The sequence below is a fragment of the Sorex fumeus genome, unplaced genomic scaffold, assembly GCF_029834395.1.
Source record: "Sorex fumeus unplaced genomic scaffold, SorFum_2.1 ptg000037l, whole genome shotgun sequence".
Classification (NCBI taxonomy): Eukaryota; Metazoa; Chordata; class Mammalia; order Eulipotyphla; family Soricidae; genus Sorex; species Sorex fumeus.
The window spans coordinates 25,342,500-25,357,193 of record NW_026606094.1 but is presented as its reverse complement, the minus strand read 5'-3'; positions in this window follow the sequence as shown (position 1 = coordinate 25,357,193).

Here is a 14,694-nt window from a genome sequence, read left to right as displayed (position 1 = left end):
AATGAGACCTGTTATGGGTTACTGGTTTTGGCATATCAAATATGCCATGGGGAGCTTGCCAGCCTCTGCCCGTGTGGGCGGGATACTCTCAGTAGCTTGCCAGGCTCTCCGAGAGGCATATATATATTAAAAAATAAAGTTGAATTAAGTTGAATATGAAAATGCTAGGACTACCCTGCATGTTTCTTGAGAGAAAAGAGGGTATGAAAGTAGTGAGGAACAAAACAATAAAACTTAGGATATCAAGATTTCTATAAGACAGAAGGTAAGTCTTCCTGGTAGAAGTCTTTGTAACAACTCTGATCAGAGAGGATCCTCTGCTGAGAGTGATCAGAATAGAAACTCTGAAAGTGAGCCACACAGAAATACGTGACTCTTGATCTTTATAGCATCTTGGGACACAATATGGACTGGAGTGAAAATAACTATGAGGGACCATAAGGACTGCAGGAAAGTGAACATAGTGAAGGACATCAAGATTACCGCACCTCATCTACCTCCAGAGAGAAACCTCCTGTGTTATTTGTCACTCTGTTCTTGGTACCACACACACTAAATGACTGTAGGGTTTTTTTTCATGCTTCTAACTCTGTCTAGATTATGGGTCCATGAAAGGTGATAGTGAAAGTTGGAGTGCAAAGTCTACTTCAGTTGCCATTTCTCTGGGTAAACCCCATTGATTTTTATCACCTGATTTCTGAAGTTTGGATTTTGGAAAAAAACAAAAAAAGACTGAATTAGAAACCAAGTTACAAAATCTTGTGGTGATTTGGTAGAGAGCCTAAGAACTGAAACTAGAGTCCCCTGATTCTCAACTATAACACCAACATTACATCACTGCCGTAACTGTTTTTATTTCCTCTACCCAAATACATGATGAAATTTGAACACCACAGATATTTTGTTATAGTGGGGAGGGGGTTTTATAGTATTAGTGCCCATATGAAAGACAAACAGAGAGATCTATTGATCCATTTCATTATATGAGGAAATACTAAAAGTATGTGATCTATGAACCAGGAAGTTAACTCTCACTAGAAATGTAATTTACTTACCCCTTGATATTGGACCTCCAGAATTATCAGCAGTAAAGTTATGTTGTTTATGAGCAACTAGTTCATGGTACTCCATTATAGATTCCTGCATGGATAAGACTCCATAAATCTCAAAGGAACTGATCTAATTTTGGGGGAAACTTCCCTCTGATCAATATGATGAAGAATTTTATACAATAATTGTAGTGCTTACATTAGTTTTAAAATGCTAACGATCAATAAAGAAACAGTACCTGTAAAGTGGGATTGAACAAATTTACATTGATAGACATGTGCAAGGTTCTCAATCTAAAAACACCATATATGTCTTTCAATTATCAATAAAGAGATAAAGATTAAAACCATATTGATATCTATTAATTTGTTTGTGGGGGGAGGCACACTGGTTGGGTTTAGGGTTTACTCCTGGTTCTGTGCTCAGATAATCATTCATGGCAGCACTCAGAGGACCATAGGTGGTGCTTGGAACTGAACAGCATTCAAGGCAAGAGTCTTACCTTGACTCATACACTATCTCTATAGCCCAAATATCTTTTGAGATCACAGTGAAATAATATTGGGAAAAAAACAAAGACTGAAAAAATTCAAACACTTGTAGACTAATCAACATGCTACTGAGTAATTATTGGGTAATGAGGAAATTTTTTAATTCCCCAAATTAAAAATGAAGACACTAGCTATCACGATATATGGGACACAATAAAAATACTACTAAGAAGTTCATAGCTATATAGACTTAAACCAGGAAACAGGAAAAAATAACTTTGCATCTTAAGGAAATAGAAAAAGATTTAAATTCCAAAATCTTTAGAAGAAAGGAAATAAAAATTAGAGTGAACTAAATAAAATATGAATTTCAAAGTTCCCAGCAAACAGATGTACAAGTGCTGCAAACAAAGGAGTGCATAGCCTAGTGTGTGAATCTTGCAAGCATCACAACTAAAACAATTCAATATGGAAGTACTACAGGCAGGCATGTGTGAAAGCCCTGTTTGTTGTAGCAAGATCAACAATGAACGGAAAGGGGATAGAAAGGGAATAAAAATAAGAAAACCCTTTAAAAATATTAAAAAGACCATTGAAACAAAGAACTGGTTTTTTTTCCATTTTTTTATTTTATAAAGTAGTTGAAGAGCCGAGCCAGTGTATTGATGAGTACTGACGACAGGTTCTTCAGGTGTTCAGGTCTGACCTTGTCTGGGCTGGGTGCTGTTCGTTTCTTAATTGACGAAATGGCGTGTCAGATTTCAGAAGGGAGAATGTTGGGAACGACATATCCATCCTGTGGAATTTGGTATGTCAGCAAGTGGACATGGCTATCGAAGAGATTTGAGTAGAAGTCATGGATAATCTTCTCCATTGCCGTTCTGGAGGATGTGATGGATCCATCAGGACGTCGGAGGGCAGTCATCTTGGTCTTGTAGTTGGCGAAGGACAGGCGGGCGTTATGAATACTTTTCCTGGCTTCTGCCGCATCTACCAGCACTTCTGCTCTTCTCTCTTTGAGGTCTTCCTTGATCGCATCTCTGCACTGCTTTGTGAGCTCGGACGTTAGCTTGAGGTTGCCTGAGGCATGCGCCAAACCACGTTTGCAATAAGCTCAAGAGTTTTCGAAGACAGGCGTTTTTTGTGGCTATCTCTCTCTTGGCGTTCCTCACACATTCATGGAGGTGCTGAACCAGTCGATCGTATTCCTCGTCAATGTTGTCAACAATGGCATCTTCCCATGTTGCCACAATAGTGCCAAAGAGCTCCCAGTTGGTGGTCATTCTGGGAGTTCTCTTTTTAAACTTTGTAGCCCTTTCTCCCCGTTCTGTGAAGTAGAATTTTGCACGAAGGAGATGGTGGTCCGATCCTGTTCGGAATTTTGGGACAACAGCGACATCGGTCAGGCAAAACCGTCAATTGAATATGATGTGGTCTATTTCGTTGTGGAATTGTCCACCGGGAGACTCCCATGTCCAACGTTTAGATTCAGCCTTTTGGAACTGTGAGTTACCATGAGTGGTCTGGGTCGACATGATGAACTCAGACAGTCTCTCACCCTGTTCATTCCATTCTAGGCCATGGGTCCCAATGTGAAGTTCTTCAGCTGATTTTCTCGATCCTATCTTGGCATTAAAATCACCCACAATGATTTTGTAGATGGTGTGGTCTTCTTTATAGAACTTCTCCAGCTCCATGTAGAACTTCTCGATTTCTCTTTCATCATAATGAGATGTTGGTGTGTAGACAATGAAGATAGAAACTGCCGGCAGTGAGCCACATCTATTCAAATGTAAACATCCGATTCGGGTTGTTAGGCATTCGAATGAATCAATGCTCATGGCCAAGTTTGTGTTGACAAGGACACCGACGCCTCCGACACCTCTTTTATCGCATGTTCCGAGGAACGGTTCTTCTCCAGTGTCGAAAATGGCATGGTGAGATTCGTGCCTTCTTGTCTCGGTCAGAACAATGATGTCGTACTTGATCATTTGCACTTGTGCCATCAGGTCCTCGATGGATGCATCTGATGCTAGCGTACGTGGCAGCCTAGTTCGGCCTTGAGATTTTATTGGCCTCTCCTTTCTCATCGTTCTCAGTGCTGCCATGTCAGTGAAGCCTTCAGGGTCAGGTGAATGAGACCAGTTGTAATTACTGGTTTTGGCATATGGAATACACGCTACATGTCTGAATGCAAGGTTCCATCCCAATGGAAAACAAGCAGGACTGTACAACTGTTCAAGAAGGGAGACATCCATGACATTGGCAACTATTGCCCGATCTGCCTATTGTCTGTCATCTACAAGTTGTTCATTCGAGTCATCCTAAATAGAATTGGCAGAACACTAGATGAAGGACAACCATGCGAGCAAGCCAGGTTCCGCAAAGGATTCAGCACCATCGACCATATCCACACGATAACCAAACTCATTGAGGTTTCTTGGGAGTTCAAGATGCCACTCTGTTTAATGTTCATTGATTTAAAGAAGGTCTTTGATTCTGTTGAGACGGAAGCGGTCATTGAAGCCCGAGCCAATCAGGGTTTTCAAGCCCAATACATCAAGATCCTCCGTGAGCTGTATTGCAAATTCACTACCAAGATCTCACCTTTCTACAAAGAAGTAATCATTGATGTCAAGAGAGGAGTTCGGCAGGGTGATACCATTTCACCAAAACTCTTCAGTGTCACCCTTGAGAACATCATGAGACGACTGGAATGGGAAGGAATGGGAGTGAAGATAGATGGTCAGCAACTGCACCACCTCCGCTTTGCTGATGACATTGTTTTAATAACACCAAACATTAGCCAAGCGGCACAAATGCTGGCTGACTTTGACCGTGAGTGTGGAAAGGTAGGACTACAGCTGAATCTTACGAAGACAATGTTTATGAGAAACAGCCTCATTCCTGATGCCCCATTCACTCTCAACGGAACGACCATCTCTGAATGCAATAGCTATGTGTACCTAGGTCGAGAAGTCAACATGACAATGACCTGGCACCCGAGCTGCACAGGCGGAAGAGAGTGGCTTGGAACGCCTTCAAGAACGTCGAAGAAATAGCTAAGAGGACGAAGAACCTCTGGCTCCCGGCACATCTCTTTGATTCCACTGTTCTTCCTGCATTAACATATGCCTCAGAGACCTGGGCCCTACGTAAACCGGATGAGAATGCTATTTGGATCTCCCAAAGAGGAATTGAAAGAGCTATGCTTGGAATATCACGTTTCACTCAAATGAGAAAGAATCCGGAGTTCTGACATCTGTCGCCGATCAAGAATCAGGGACGCTGTCTCGTTTGCCAAGGTGTCAAAAATCAGATGGGCTGGTCACGAAATGAGATTTAAAGATGACCGCTGGACTGGAGCTGTTACCGACTGGATTCCACGGGATGTCAAAAGACCACGTGGCCGCCCACCTACCAGATGGTCAGACTTCTTCATCAAGATCATGAACGATCGGTTTGAGGCTCTTCATGTTCCCAGAGTGAACAGATGCCATTGGGCTACACTGGCACGCGACAGGGACGAATGGAGACGTTACTGTCGCCCGTTCGAGCAAATCGACGACTAATGGGAAGTTAAGTGATTAAGTGTTAAGTGATAAAGTAGTTCACAACATTTAATTACATTTAATATTCGAACACCAATCCCAACACCATTACACCTTTCCTCCACCATATTTCTGCATTGCAAATGCAGCTGCACAACAACTCATAATTGACTTCACCTATACTCCAATAGTACTGCACCATATTTGATGGGGTTTAAAGTAAGAGGGAACCAATCTTAGAGGGAAATATTTTTTTACAGATATATATATATATATATATATATATATGTACTGTAGCACCGTCCTCCTGTTGTTCATTGATTTACTAAAGCGGGCACCAGTAACATCTAACAACAAATTGTGAGACTTGTTGTTACTGTGTTTGGCATATTGTATATGTCATGGGTAGCTTGCCAGACTCTGCCATGCGGGCGAGACACCCTCGGTAGCTTGCTGGGCTCTCTGAGAGGGGCGAAGGGATAGAACTCAAGTAGGCCAAATTGGCTGCGTGCAAGGCAAATGCCCTACCGCTGTACTATCGCTCCAGCCCATATATATATATATATATATATATATACACACACACGACTCACAAGGCTCAATTTTTAACAACATGTTAGTAATCTCTTATAGAAGAGCTTAATGGCCCCTGGGTGAAATACAAGAATCTTCACACTCCGCAGTTTTTCATAATAAACAATACAAAATAAATTATTTCAGTTCTGCTTTGGGGCAGGGATTGGGTTTCAGGATGGAACCAGGAATAGGTTCACTTGTGGGCAAGGCTCAGCCAGAGCATGTGGAGAGTGGTCATTAGAACTGTTTTTTTTTAAATGGAGAAATGATATTAAAAATTCCTTAACTAATCCTTAGTTACGACAATGAGGAAAGAAAAATCCTTAATCAATAGGATTAGAGATGAAAGTAGAGAAGTTACAACAGAGAAATACACAGAAATACAAAGAATCCTAAGAGAAGACTACAAGCAATTTTGTCTCACTAAATTGGAGCATCTGAATAAAGTGGAAAATTTTTTTTAGAATCATACACTTCCCAAGACAGAATCATGAGCAAACAAAAAACCTGAACAGATCAACTATAAGCAATAAAATTTAAATAGTAACCAAAATTTCCACCAAAACAAAAGACCAATTTTAGATATTTTTAGTAGTGAGTTCTACCAAATCTTTAAAGATGGTCATTACGTGTCCTTCTGTCAATGCTTCAAATAAACTGAAAAGTAAATTATTAAAATATTTTTATGAGCTCAACATTGCCCTGAAATTATATACAGAGATACCACCAAAAAGAGAACTGTAGATAAAGATATATGCAAAGATTCAAAATAACCTAGTGAACCAAATTCAACATCTTTATTTATTTATTTAATTTTTATTAGTGAGACACCATGAGGTATAGTTGTAGACTTACAAATTTTGTGCTTGGGTTTCAATCATACAATGATTAAATATCCATCCCTCCACCAGTGCCCATTTCCCAGCACCACGGATCCCAGTATCCCTCCCATCCCCCACCCCTCCCATCCCACCCGCCTCTGTGGCAGGGCATTCCCTTCTGATCTCTCTATTCTTTTGGGTGTTGTGGTTTGCAAAAGAGGCATTGAGTGGCAATCATGTTTGGTCTATAGTCCACTTTCAGCATGCTTCTCCCATCATGGGAGTATCCACCCAACACCCTTTATTTGGTGCTCCTTTCTCTATCTGAGCTGCCTTTTCCACTAGCATGTGTGACTGGCCTCCAAGCCATGGAGCAAAATTCCTGCTACTAATGTCGGCCATTCTTGGATGTTAGTCTCCTATTTTGTTACTTTATTTTCCTCAGTGAATGCAATCTTTCTATGTCTATCCCTCTATTTCTGACTCATTTCGCGTAACATGATACTTTCCATGTAGTACCACTTCTATGTAAATTTCATGACTTCATCATTTCTAACAGCTACAAAGTACTCCATTGTATAAATGTACCAAAGTTTCTTTAACCAGTCATCTGTTCTCGGGCACTCAGGTTTTGTCCAGATTCTGGCTACTGTAAAGAGTGCTGCAATGAACAAACAAGTGCAGATATCACTTCGACTATACTTTTTCGCTTCTCTGGGATATATTCCCAGGAGTGGTATTGCTGGGTTAAATGGGAGCTCAATTTCTAATTTATTGAGAATTGTCCATACTGTTTTCCAAAAGGGCTGATCCAGTCGGCATTCCCAGCATCAGTGAAGGAGGGTCCCTTTCTCGCCACATCTGCACCAGCACCAGTTGCTTTTGTTCTTGTGGATGTGGGCCAGTCTCTGTGGTGTGAAATGATATCTCATTGTGGTTTTGATCTGCATCTCCCTGATGATGAATGATGTGGAGCATTTTCTCATGTGCCTTTAGAGGAAATCTCAAAGATTTCTTCTTTGAGAAAATTTCTCTTCATTTCATCGTCCCATTTTTTTTATGGGGTTGGGTTTTTTCTTTTTGTGGAGTTCAACCAGTACTTTGTATATCCTTGATATCAATCCTTTGTCGGATGTGTATTTGGCGAATATCCTTTCCCATTCTGTAGACTGTCTTTGTATTTTGGTCACTGTTCTTTTGAGGTGCAGAAGCTTCTTAGTTTATGATAGTCCCATTTGTCTACCTCTGTTTTCACTTGCTTGGCCAGTGGTGTGACATATTTGAAGATACCATTAGCTTCAATGTCATGGAGGGTTTTGCTAACTTTGTCTTCAATCTATCTTATGGATTACAGTCTGATGTTGAGGTCTTTGATCCAATTTGATCTTACTTTTGAACATGGCGTTAGGCAGAAATCTGAGCCCACCTTTTTGCATGTAGCCATCCAGTTTTGCCAGCACAATTTGTTGAAGAGGATTCCCTTGCTCCACTTCACTTTTTTGCCCCCGTATCAAAGATGAGATGTTCATATGCTTCGGGGGAGATGTAAGTATATTCGACCCTGTTCCATTGGTCTACAGCTCTGCTTTGTTCCAGTACCATGCTGTTTTAATTATTACTGCTTTGTAGTAGATTTTGAAGTTAGGGAAGTTGATTCCTCCCCTTTTCGTTTCCCCAAGAATTGCTTTAGCTATTCGTGGGGTTTTATTGTTCCATATAAATTTCAGGAGTGTTTGCTCCATTTCTTTGAAGAAAGTCATGGGTGTCCTAGTAGGGAGCGCATTGAATTTGTACAGTGCTTTGGGAAGTATTGCCATTTTGACAATATTAATTCTCCCCATCCATGAAAAGGAATATTTTTAAATTTCCTCATGTCCTCTTTTATTTCCTGAAGCAGGGTTTTGTAGTTTTCTTTGTACAGGTCCTTTACTTCCTCAGTTAAGTTATTTCCTAGGTACTTGATTTTCTGGGGCACAATTGTGAACGGGGTTGTTTTCTTCATGTCACTTTCTTCTCTCTCTCTGTTTGCGTATAGGAAAGCCATGGACTTTTATGTGTTGATTTTATTGCCTGCAACTTCACTATAAAGGCTATTGTTTCTATGAGTTTCTTGGTAGAGGTTTTAGGGTTCTCTAAGTATAGTATCATATCATCTGCAAATAGTGAGAGCTCGATTTCTTCCTTTCCTACCTGAATGCCCTTAATATATTTTTCTTGCCTAATCGTTATTGCAAGTACTTCCAGAACTATATTGAACAGCAGTGGAGGGAGTGGGCATCCTTGTCTCATCCCTGATCTTAAAAGGAAGGCTCTCAGTTTTTCCCCATTGAGCATGATGCTTGCTGTAGGCTTGTGATAGGTGGCTTTTACTATATTGAGGAAAGTCCCCTCTATCCCCATTTTGACGAGGTTTTTCATCATAAACAGGTGCTGGATCTTGTCAATTTTTTCTGCATCTATTGATATGATCTTATGTTTTTTATCTTTTCTTTTTTTGATATGATAGATTATGTTGACTGATTTCCGAGTGTTAAACCATCCTATCTTCCCCTTGATGAATCCCACTTGGTCATGGTGTATGATCTTTTTGATGAGTAGTTGATTTCTATTTGCTAGTATTTTGTTGAGAATCTTTGCAACCGTGTTCATCAGGGATATCAGCCTATAGTTTTCTTTTCCTGTGGTTTCTTTTTTTCCTTTTGGTATTAGAGAGATATGGGCTTCATAGAAACTGTTTGGGATAGTTTCTGCTTTTTAAATTTTCTGGAAAAGCTTGAGAAGAACTGGCAGTAGGTCCTCTTTAAATGCTTGGAAAAATTCGCTAGTGAATCCATCTGGACCTGGGCTTTTGTTTTTGGGAAGACTTTTGATTACAGTTTCAATTTCCTTGATGTTAATAGGTCTATTCAGGTATTCCATATTTTCTTGATTCAGCTTTGGGAGATGATAGGAATCCAGGACTTTATCCATTTCTTCTAGGTTCTCTTGTTTCGTGGCATGCAGACTTTAAAAGTAGTCTATGATAGTCTTTTGAATTTCTTTGGTTTCTATTGTGATATCCACCTTCTCATTTCTGATTTAGTTTATTAGGATTTTCTCTCTCTGTTTTTATGTGCGTTTTGCTAGTGGTTTATCTATCTTGTTTATTTTCTTGAAGAACCAGGTCTTGGTTTCATTGAACTATCAGATTGTTTCTTTGTTTTTCATGTCATTGATTTCTGCTCAAAGTTTTGTGATCTCTTTCCTTCTGCCTGATTTGGACTCTTTCTGTTGGTCCTTTTCTAAGGTCTTGAGCTGTGAAGTCAAGTTGTTTATGTGCTTTCTTTCTTCCATCCTGAGAAATGCTTGCAGATCTATAAAATTTCCCCTTAATATGGCTTTCGCTCCATCCCATAAGTTCTGGTAGCTTGTGTCTTCATTCTCATTTGTTTCCAGGTATCTTTTGATTTTGTCCTTGACTTCCTTCCTGACCCACTCATTTTTCAAACTGAGTTGTTTAATTTCCAGGTGTTTGATTTGGTTCTCCGTGTTTGTGTGTGATTCACTTCTATCCTCAGTGCATCGTGGTCTGAAAAGATGGTTGATACTATTTCTATCTTCCTGATTATATTGAGGTATGTTTTGTGGCCTAGCACATGGTCTATTTTGGAAAAATTTCCGCGTGCACTGGAGAAAAATATGTCTTCTTTCTTTTGGGATGCAAAGCCCTGTTTAGGTCTATAAGCCCTTTCTCTTATATTTCTTCTTTCAAAGTCAATGTTTCCTTGCTGAGTTTTGTTCTTGTTCATCTATCCAGAGGTGATAAGGTGATGTTGAAGTCTCTGGATACTATTGTGTTGCTAGCAATGTCCTCCTTAAAATCTGTTAGCAGTTGTTTTAAATATTTCGCTGTTCCCTCATTAGGTGAGTATACATTTGAGAGTGTGATTTCTTCCTGTTGTACGTATTCCTTGATGAAGAGAAAATAGCCTTCACTGTCCCTTCTAATCTTTTTCAACGTGAAATTAAAATTGTCAGATACTAGTATGGCCAGCCCAGCTTTTTTGAGGGCACTGTTCTCTTGCAGGATTGTTTTCCATCCTTTAACTTTGAGTCTGTGTTTGCTCTGATTGTTGAGATGAGTTTCTTGTAGGCAGAAGAAGGTTCTGTCTCCGAATCCATTTTGCCACTCTGTGTCTCTTAAATGGTGAATTTAGACCACTGACATTGAGAGATTACTGTTATGGGGTTTTGTGTTATCTTTTTGTAAGGGTCTGCTGTAGTTGTAGGGTTTGTCTTATCTGATTGTAGCCCCTTTAGCCCTTGTTTTAGGTTTGGTTTTGAGTCTATGAAGTTCCTGAGCTGCTGTGTATCTAGAAAATAGTGTACCGTTCCTTCAAGTTTGAGTTAGTGTTTAGCCGGATAGAGTATTCTTGGTGAAGCATTCATTTCAGTGAGGTTTTTTTTCACTATATCTCGCCAGTGCCTTCGGGCTTGGCAGGTTTCCTCTGATAGATCTGCTCTGAATCTAAGGGGTGCTCCTTTGTATGTGTTATCTTTCTTTGACCTTGCTGCTTGCAGTATTGTGTCTCTAACGGCAGCATCGATCATTCTAATTATGATATGTCTTGGAGTGTTTTTGTTAGGGTCTCTTTTATCTGGCACCCTTCAAGCTCCTTGAACTTGAATGGCTGCATTGTTGAGCTCTGGGAATTTTTCAGCAATGACTTATTTTACTGTGGTTTTATCATTGGGATTGTTTCCCTGAGCTTCTGGTACTGCAGTGATTCTAATGTTGTTCCTATTGGAATAGTCTCCTAGGACTCTGATTGTCTCTAGAGCTATTTTGAGGTCCCTTGCCATTGTTTGTTGCCTGTTGGCTTGGTGCAGCTGATCTTCTACCTCACTGATTCTTTCCTCAGCTGTGGTCATTCTACTTTTGAGGGCACATGCTTCGTTTTTTATTTCATCTACGGAATCTTTGATTTGTGACATTTCTGTGCATAGCTTTCCAATTTCTGATTTCATTTCTTCCTGTATTTTCTCGATTGTTCAATCAATTGTTTCTTTCATATCCTCCTTCAATTTACTGGAGATCTGTCTGACTGTTTCATTGAGTTAATTGAACATCTTCATGACTTCATATCTGAATTCTTTGTCAGATCTGTCCCTTAGGTGAATAGCACCTACAGAAGCTTCTGGACTCTTTTCATCGACCTCCTGTTGTGGTGGGTATTTACGTTGTTTCTTCATGTTCGAGTGTAACTGTGGGGACTAGAATCCTTGGTGTGACTAAACTACCTGTGACCATGACCACTTATAAACTGGCCACACCCCCACAGGAACCTGGTGTGTGGGGGGAGAGTTAAGACTGGGTGGGGGAGAATACCAGTTCAATTTGGGGGATGAAGAGGAAGAGGCAGAGGCTCAGAGCTGCTTTGTCTCCCAAGGTCCAAGAGGAGGCTTGGGGGGCTTGTAGGGAGAAATCCAAGTCCCTGGTTCAAGAAGCGGTGGATAAACTGACCCGGATGGGGGGAAGAAGACCAGCTTAGCTTGGGGAACAAAGAGGAAGAGGCAGAGGCTCAGAGCTGCTTTGTCTCCCAAGGTCCGAGAGGATGCCTGGGTGGCTTGCAGGGAGAAATCCAAGTCCCGTGTTCGAGAAGCGGTGGATAAACTGACCTCGGGGGGGGGGGGGAGGAGAAGACCAGCTCAGCTTGGGGGACAAAGAGGAAGAGCCAAATTCAACATTTTCAGAAGATCAGATGTTATGGCCAAGTAGGAATTATACCAGTGATGCAAGGGTTATTAGCATATGCATTTCAATTAATAATATGCAGCATAAACAAAAAGATAAACCATATTTTTAGAAAAAGCTTTTAGTGATATTCAGTATCTATTTCTGATAAAAGCTCTCAATATAAAAGGGATAGAAGGAACATAGCTGAACATAGTAATACCTTATAGAACAAAGCCAATGTTAACTTTGTACTTTTTATATTTTTTAGCAATGCATATTTTTAATACAAAAAGTTTTCTGTAGGGTTTTATAAAAAAATTCCAGTAGTGTCTACTTCCTTTCACCATCATCCCAGTGTCCCTCCATCCCATCTCCCTAGGTTCTCCTCTATGGGGAGCTTTCAGCCTGAAACCAGTCCTCAGTTTCTGTTTCCTTTGTGCACCTATTCTTCCCCTTTCATGTTTCCTTATAGAACACTTATGAGTGAGACTATTTTGTATATGTTCCTCCCCCTCTGACCAACTTCAATTAGCATAATACTCCCCAGATTCATCCAAGTAGCTGAAAATTGCATGATTTCATCATTTCTCTCTTTTTAAAATTATTTTTTATTTTTATCATATCACGTTTCACTCAAATGAGAGAACGAATCCGGAGTTCTGACATCCGTCGACGATCAAGGATCAGGGACGCTGTCTCATTTGCCAAGGTGTCGAAAATCAGATGGGCTGGTCACGTAATGAGATTTCAAGACGACCGTTGGACTAGAGCTGTTACTGATTGGATTCCACGGGATGTCAAAAGACCGCGTGGCCGCCCACCTACCAGATGGTCAGACTTCTTCGTCAAGATCATGAATGATCAGTTTGAGGCCCTTCATGTTCCCAGAGCGAAGAGATGCCATTGGGCTACACTAGCACGCGACAGGGACAAATGGAGACGTTACTGGCGCCCGCTCGAGCAAATCGACGACTAATGGGAAGTTAAGTGATTAAGTGATCCCTTTTTTATTTAATAAATCACCATGGAGTACAGTTACAGACTTATAAACTTTCCTACTTACATTTCAGTCATACAATGATCAAGTACCCATCCCTTCACCAGTGCCCATTCTTTACCATCAATGATCCCGGTAACCCTCCCACCACTCCCACCCCATCCCCACCCGATTTCATCATTTCTTTATCCTAGTAACACTCCATTATATATACAGCATTGTTTCTTTTTTATTTTTTCATTTTTATTTTTTTATTGACTCTCCAAAAACTCAGTGCTACAGTGCTATTGAATCACCATGAGATACAGTTACAAAGTTTTCCTGTTTTAGTAATACAATGATCAAACACCCACCATCCATCAGTGTACATCTTCCACCACCAATGTTCCCAGTATCACCCCCATACCACCACTTCCTCTGCCTCTGTGGCAGAGAATCTCCCCCATACTCTTTTTTGTATTGCTTGTTATGAATAGCATAAGATGTGTGGCCTCTCATGGCTGCACGCTCCTGGAATTCTAAGATTTTAGATAATTAGGGTCTGAAGAAATTTCAGCAGCGAGCTGCTCAGTTCAGAGATTCTTTTGTGGGTCTCTGGATCATGGCCATTAAGGAGTTTAAGTAACAGCTGGAGGCAGTTTGTGGGCATGACTTCCATGGTCCCATGGGGACAGGTGGATGGAGGGGGGTTGAAAGGGACTGGCCCATACTATCCCTCAAGGCCTGGAATTTTCCGTCACTGAACCTGTGTACCTGCACTTCTCATTGGGTTCTGGAAGTTGACGACTGTAGGGTTTTTAGGGGGTAGGTGGAGGGATGATGCCTGCATATCCCTGTAGGAGGCAACCCAGTGAAGTTGACCTGGCTTAAAGTCCAGAGGCATCTTTGCAGCCAGATGCTAGGTTCAGAGATTATGTTGTGTGTCTCTGGATCAGCACCATTGTTTCTTTATCCAGTAATCTATTCTTGGATATTTACAGCAAATTTCATTCTTAATAGCAGAAAACTAAAAGCTTTTCCTCTAAGGTCAGGTAATAACACAAAGATGTCCACTCTCACCACTGCTATTCAACATATTGTTGAAAGACAGCCAGAGAAAATATACAAGAAAAGTAAACAAAAAGGGTTCAAGTTGAAAAAGGAATAAAACTAACACTGCTTTAAGATATGATTTACACGTTAAAAAATTCAACACTCCGACTCACAAATAAATCTCTCAGAAGAGAGCAAACCAGAGCAACACACCTCAGAGATGACTCCAAATCCCAGCAGCAGGCTTTCTTGTCCGTGGCAACCTGGAGGGTGGCAGGTGAGTTTCTTTTTCCCACACCAACAGAGTCCGGCAACCACCAGAACTCAGTTGTTGCCTTGCTCATGACTGATCTCCACAGGCTCGGACAAGCCTCACCCATGAGAGAATCTGCTAAAAAAATCAGGTAAGTGGGTTTTGTAACTGAAATCTCAAGGCTCGAATGGAATCCGGAATGGGCAA